This window comes from Poecilia latipinna, unplaced genomic scaffold (genome assembly GCF_001443285.1).
Source record: "Poecilia latipinna isolate Pla-1442-1.1 unplaced genomic scaffold, P_latipinna-1.0 Scaffold404, whole genome shotgun sequence".
NCBI lineage: Eukaryota > Metazoa > Chordata > Actinopteri > Cyprinodontiformes > Poeciliidae > Poecilia > Poecilia latipinna.
The window spans coordinates 40,491-47,876 of record NW_015113020.1 but is presented as its reverse complement, the minus strand read 5'-3'; the positions used below and the strand labels follow the sequence as shown (position 1 = coordinate 47,876).

The 7,386-nt window shown below is 40.0% G+C and overlaps 1 protein-coding gene across 2 annotated transcripts in view; it reads left to right on the top strand.

The window, feature by feature from the left end:
• Positions 1–7,386, top strand: part of shroom4 (shroom family member 4) — an 83,511-nt gene that overhangs the window by 46,874 nt on the left and 29,251 nt on the right. Inside the window, exon 1 of one of the 2 annotated variants that reach the window (XM_015037399.1) lies at positions 4,994–5,385. The exons of the other annotated variant lie outside the window; for it this stretch is intronic. The gene's annotated coding sequence lies outside the window, so the exon portion shown is untranslated. Of the gene's footprint in view, positions 1–4,993; positions 5,386–7,386 lie in introns of those variants that run through there. 2 annotated transcript variants of the gene reach the window in all.

Sequence of the window (7,386 nt, the reverse complement as noted above, 5' to 3'; positions counted from 1 at the left end):
TACATTTCCTGTCAACTCATCTTTTAATACAAAACACGGTGGACCGCCTCGACCACCGGGCTTAGCAAGTTTTCTGAGGGTAACCCTGGTTTGGTTAGTGATGATTGTATTTCCATGGCTGATTTAGAAAAGAACCTGAAGTATACTAAACGAGAGGTATAGAAATGAGAAAACTATTAAAATAAGAAACACTTTACAAAATGTGATTTACCACCCCCTTTAAAATAACTTTCAAGTGGATCTTGGTGCAATTCTTGTATGTTCCTGGTTTTGTTAAACAAACTAAACATGTCTTGACAAGTTACGAAAATGCCAAAATGTTCATATGACGAGTCTACATCAATAACAGAAACATTGTTTTTTTTTTTTACTTATTTTAATGTATACTTGTTTCAACTCTTTTTCTGTTGCTTGAAAATGTATTTCTTATAGTTTTACTACTTCTTTCAAAGTTGAAGTGTACACTTAATCCAATGAAAAGTTAGTGAGTATAAAATGTGCTTATCAATGTATTTTTAAAGGGTACATCTCAACAAGATATACCAACCAAAGAAAATCTCATTCTAAATAATCTTTTTTCAGCGAAATAATGATGATGATGATGATGATGATGATCATGGTGATTGTCCTACTGGTAAAAGACATCCAGGGATGTCTGGTGTTTTGAGGGTTTGAACACCTGACAAATGGATCTGAACAGGACTGATGCTGATTCGTCAGACTCGTCTAAAAGGGAATGATGGTTCCCTTCCGACTCTGACATTAGTGTTAACCAGTTCACAAAGCAATGTCCATAAAAACATAAATTAAAAAGTTTAGTTTGAAAAAGCTTGACTATCCTGCAAAGACTCCTTACCTCAATATTTTTAAGGTGAATTAACAGAGTTGATCAACATCACTGTCCAAGCTCACAAATACACTTCAGGAAAAACTGGTAAAAAGAAAATCCTTTGAACACACTGCTGAATCTTGTAGAAAGTCTATTCAGAAAAAACTTAAGGGTGTGCTGTGGATTGAAAACTGGATATCATGTCAGCTTAAATGCATGCGAAGGTAGACGAATACATTTTGCAATAAATGTTATGGTTTTACTTGTATTTATCTGAGTAAATTTGAATTCAGGACCTTCACCTGCTTCAGCAATTACTTACTTGAATTGCACCATTTAAATTCATTTAACTCACATTGACCATTTTATAAGGCTGAGAATAAATAAAGCTCTTCATAAATCACACATGCATAAAGTGGCTTTGTGAGTGTACTGTATGTTGAGTGAGAAAGTAATAATGCAGTTTATTGTAGGTGTTTACCATTTGATGTTCCTCTCAGAAACTAGAATATGCCAATATCTAGAAAACTTTAGAGCCGTCATAACCTGCAGAAACAGGCTCTATATGTCATTAGCATGCAGAATTTGCATTGTCACTGCATCTGTTACCTTCCTACATCTATGCAGCTGATGTGAACCAAACTGATGCTGGAAAAAAAAATCACTTGAAAATGTCTTTCCTTTCATAAGTAGGGAGGGACCGCTGATTAGAGACACACACACATACACATACACACTCTGATAGTCTGGGGACTTAGCAGTAACAAACAGCTCATTGTGCTGCAGAGGCTAAACTGGACTTCACCCTTCCTGCCATCGACCCCCTCTATGGGCCTAGTCTCACTGTACTGATTACCTGGTATGTAAGATGTCTGTGTGTATTTGACCCTTGGTTGTAGCAAACAGGATTGTATGAGGTCCTCTGTGTAGTAAAGATATGTCCTCAAGTATGTTTGTCATCCAGACATCCATCATTAGGAGTTCAAGGGGCTACAAGGCAAACAGAAGGAGGTCTGATTGCATGCTGATATGCGCACATATACGAATGGGAGACCCATAAAGCAAACAAATAGATCCTAATCAGGTGGCCAGGGGGGGTAGAGGGGAGGAGGTTAGGTTCTTTGGGCTCTCTGGCATAGTTAACCTTTCACCTTTTTAGGGAGAAGACTTGGAATTCCAAGAATCTCCTCACATCCATGTGCACAACATGGACACACGTCTATGGAATGTGTCCCGGAAATCTTTGAAGCCCACTGGGACTTGTGTTTGGAAGTGACTGCTGTTAAGGGGTTGGTTAAACTTTAACACCGTCGATATCAGCGACTCACACCTGCTGATGTTTGTTCAACATGGTTCCAGTCCGGGCAAAGAGTTGAAACCTGAAAAGCTTCACACACGGAGATCAAATCAGTTGCGGCCCTTACAAAAGTTTTTGTGTCAGGGGTGGTGGCTGATTTCTAAGGCTTCTCTGTTAACATCATCATTCTTGGAAGATGTGTCAACACCGTTTATCCTGAAACTTTGATGGATGAACACAGGAAATACTTGGATCAAATTATTGTGAGCTGTGGTAACTAGCAATGAGATGTTGCCTTTAGACCAGGGGTGTCAAACTCCAGTCCTCAAGGGCCGCTGTCCTGCAACTTTTAGATGTGCCTCTGCTGCACCACACCTGAAAAGAATAATTAGGTCATTAGCAAGGCTCAGGAGAACCGATCTACACAGGGAGGAGGTAATTAAGCCATTTCATTCCACTGTTTTTTACCTGTGGCACATCTAAACACTGCAGGACAGCGGCCCTTGAGGACTGGAGTTTGACACCCCTGCTTTAGACCTTTGTGAAATTACCACTTCATACCTACATGCTAACCTGACTTTGTGGACTTTGTGACCACCCTCTTGGGAGTCTCGGAGACGTGAGAGTGGTGGTCTAACAAGCTGTTTCTGTTGTTACACAAGTGACAGCAGAAGATAACATACTGGGCTCATCTTAGAAGTCAGGCTTTAAAGAGCCATGAATTTTCTTCCCTAATTCTGAGTTAAACCGTGAATACTCAACTGAGAAAATAACCAAAAATTGGATAACTATGTAGTTATAATCCTCCTTTTCTGTACGTGTGAATAGGTTTCACACAAATAGACATTTAATTTCAATCTTTACATAGCATGACATAGTCCCATGAATTTAGACAATATTTACATGGTGCTCTTTGTTGTTTTTTTATTTACTTAAACATTATGTGAAGAATCTGGCATTAGCTTTTACTAAAGAATATGTATTGCAATTGTCATATAGACTTGCAGCACTGCCAATCTGTACATTTTCCCAAAGTACCCAATTATATTTATGTCCATCCATCCTGAAAAAGTCTTAAATTTATGTATCTAAATTTAAGGCCATAAAATGTCTTGAGTTATTTGAAAACTAAGGTTTAAATATTAAATATTTTAATCACAGGTCTTGGCAGGACAATTACATCTCGCATATTCAGTTTTTCTTTCTTGCATTATTTTTCTTTAAGGCTAAAGTTTGAGTCACATGCCAACATCTTCATTGCAATCAAGTTAGTTGTGGCTGCCGCTAACTAGCTTTTAACATACCTTTGCCAGCCAGCTCTTTTGTATTGATCATGACAAAGTGTAAATCTATCGCCAGTTGGCTGAACGAAGTTTGTACATTTCTATAGAAATATAGGTCTTACATTTCATTGAAAACGGTCCTAAAAAGTATCAAATTTGAGTTGGTGAAACTTGCAGAAAACCTGTAAAAAGTTTTGTTTGCTTGGTGCCTCAAGATGGGCCTGTAAAATAAACTTTTATCACCACTGGCCCCATTTTCCAGTGTATGTTTTTGTCCTTGTCCTTGATGCCACAGGTCAGCTTCAGAGACCATGGACGCTTTGATTAATCAGTGTTGTTTAGCTGGCATGACGACATACAGCAAATTGGAGGAGGTTAGGTCTAATCCTCCGGCTGATTGCTGTACATATGTGCCAGAAATTAGACCTGAACCTGCACTACCTTAGAAGATCCCTCTAGCTGCAATGTATGTCAGCACAGTAGCCCCGCCCACTTCATATTTTGACCAGTTACTGCAGTTCTTGGTCAGCAATCAGGATAAAAGTTGGACTTGAGTGGTGTGTTAAGTGCAAGATGTAAGAACCCTCACACCAGGTAGGCAAGAAAAAAAAAACAAATCTCAGTTTCTTCTATTAATTATGACCCTAATTCGGGAGATGGGACAGCAATTAGGAATGTATTCCTTTAGTCTTGTCTTCATTGAAAAGCTGTTGTTGCAAGAAGCCATAACAACTTGTTCCCACTATGGGTTAAGCTTTTCTCCAGCTAAGTTAAGGAAGCTGGTCAGTGTAGTCAAGCCGTCTAGATACAAATGTATGCCAATGACATCAGGGTTTTATCCAGATGAACCCGGTGCAGTTAGCGAATGCTGTAGCACTTTCCATAGATTGTTGTAGATTGGTGTTTCTCCAAATTGTCCTTTGTCTACTCTTTGGCATGGCAACTCCCTAAACTGCAGCTGTGTTGCCTTTTAAGACTGACGCTGTTGCACAAAGTTTAACTGGCTACTTATCAGTAGCAAAAAACACAGCAGTCTGAGTCATACATCTTTCATTATATTTCTGTATGTAAAAGAAATGCGTCCGAGTGATAAAAACAGGGATAAGGTCTTCTGTTCATCCATCACCCCCACTCATTGTGTTGGCCTATAATTATTGAGCAGATTTTTTTTCATACTCCCCTGCAGACCTCCCATCCTCTCTTACATTCCCCGTCTTTCACCACATTTTGTTTTCTCGTGTTTCTGCCAAAGCGGGGGGTTGGAGAAAATCTGGCCCCGTCTGCCCCGTCCGCCCCCCCCATCTGTTCAAAAAGTCTCTGCTTTCTTTATTTCTTTCAGACCTCTTTTTCATGCTCCGCAAACACACGCGGACGCCGACGCACTCACGTCCAAGGAGGAAGTACCTCTGCATTTTTTCCCCTCCTGTCAAACAATAACAGTGTGGAACTGTTGGTATTATTTTAGCGGGCTGTCCAGCGCTTTATCTGTCCGCCACAAGGCTTCCTCTGACGGACTCGCACATCCTGGTGTAGAGGAGGGGGGGAGCGAGAGAGAGGCAGGGAAGGAATGGGATGGGAGAGAGAGAGAGATATGCCGAGTCCAGTTGGGAGACATAGCCATGTTTTGTCTTCCAGCGAGAGGAGCAGAGGAGGAAAAGAGGAGAAGGAGGGAGAGGGGATGTGAGGATCATCAGCTGGTTTTTCCCTCTTGGTCAGAAGCTGACTACTTCTTCATGTCAGCTCTTAGGCGTTCAGGTGTCACTCGTTTGCATGACATCCCAATTCTCATCAGACCTCAACTGGCTTGAGGGACAGGGAAGAGGATTCCGGTTGATGAATCTGAGCAGAGTCCTTCTGAGTGGAAGAAGTTTGAGACGTTAGAGCAGACGGCGCACAATCTGAACTTGAACTCGGCTTGTCTGGGATCCCGAGGGCTGAGCTTGGATCATTTTAGCAGTGGAAACCTGTGCTGTCAGGTAGGTTTTGAAAACTTTACATCTGCTCTACAACTCAATTTGTGAAAGATCTGAACACAGAAAATGAAGGTGTGCATTTGAGGTTTGCCTCATTCTCATAGACAAACTCACCTTAGCCAAAGTCCGCGTTTCGTCTCGCTTTGCAGCAGCTTCTGTCAGAGCTCAGATCTTCCCGACTGTCTGGCATTTGCTCAGTGCTTTGGTGAGGCTTCATGTGTGACTCTGATTATGCGCTGTGACCTTTGCGGTTTCAGTCAGCTGTTGCTGTTTCTGGCCATTAAATGCCACATTCCAAATCTTTTCATAAAGGCCCATTCAGAGTCAGAGCTTTTCCCCCCTCTTGAATTCTGATCTTTGTTGTTCACTGATTTTGATGTTAGTTGTCAGTATCTCCCTCTTTAACTAGATTTTCAGTTCAAGATGCTCAAATGCTGCGCAAGAATCCTGAAAGAATATTTAGAAAACGAAAGTTCTGTTAACTTTGACGAATTTCTCGGTTTCTTTACAAAAAGACGCCAACAGAAGTGGTGGGATAAGTCACTATCTCTATGTTCAGGTTAAGGATTTACTCTTATCTGACAAACTGTAGCTTAGTGGACTCAAAATAGACTTCATGTGATTCCTCTTTGGTTGTTGTTTCAAGCAGCAACAGGTTACCCAGTAGGTTAAAGTGTCAGAGATAAGAAAGCAGAAGTCATTCTAAAACTTTATTTGGTTAAATTCAAGATTCCCTCAGACCTCGAGACCTGTATGTGTATTTATATTTATAAAAAACAAAAATAGAGAGGCAGCATTGGAGATTTGAGATTTCTGATCTTTGGTTTTTGTAAAGTTTTGACCTGCCATTTATCTCCCAAGAGATTGGAGCCAGATACGGTCACACTGAGATTTCCAAAACATTTCTTACATTTCCAGGACAAAGAGGTTAAAGACTCAAAACAATAACTTTGGAGCAACTTCGCTTTAATACACTCACATTTGCCAGTCTGCCAAGACATCTCATAAACTGATGTTGGAGTCATCTCCAGTTCATAACTGAAAAGATCTGTTGTGGAAGATCAAAACTGCAAATCTACAAAATGACCAGCATCCACTGAAATAAACTTTTCTGTTTGCTACTTTACATCTTTTGTGATCCCACTAACTTACATTTTTAAGTACCTCTAAATACCTGAAAACTAACTAACTTTGACTCTTCTACACACAGTCACAAAATTTACTCTGGGGAGTGGATTTTTGAGTTTCAGACTGGCACATCACCTGTCAGAAATAACAATTATGGATTCAATGGAAACTGATTTTGTATTTAAATTTGACTAATGGAGAACCACATTTTTAAATAGCCATTAAACGGTCCTTAAGCATAGTGCTCACAATGTTTTGATTTGCTGCAGTGTCCCTCGACCTCACCCCACAGCACCTGACAAAAGTGGTTCTTCCCTTTTAGTGAGGCTGCGAACTTAGGTTGAGATAGGTCAGGTTTTAGTCCTAGAGTTAGTTTTTCTAACTCTGTTACTCAGAAGCAGTATCACCACTTCAGAAATGGAAAATGCTATCTAGCTAGCTCTCCTGTTGGCTACATTCATACATGTCTACTGATATACTTAGAAAATTGATGGAAGAAAAACTTGATTACATACATAAGACCCAACTTTATAAAATACAACATAGCTAAAACATAAAAGAAGTGCACATAGCTGCTCAGCATTTCACAGACTTTCGTGAGGAGTTCCCCTTTGTAAGTTCTGGAAGTTCCTCTTGTCCGCCATAATATTCTTCTTGTCCAGCAACTCACTATCTATGTGGAGTGTTATGGCAATTCTGGTATGTGTGATTTACTTGTAATTATTAACTTGTACTTTTATCTGAAGCAGTTTTAAAGTATTTTAATAGCTGCGTATTTCTTGATGTATTCAAAGCCATTAAACTGTCAAGAAACCCCACCCCCCCCCAAAAAAAAAAAAGTTTAGTGTGGTTAGGATTTCTAAGAGTCTCACTTAG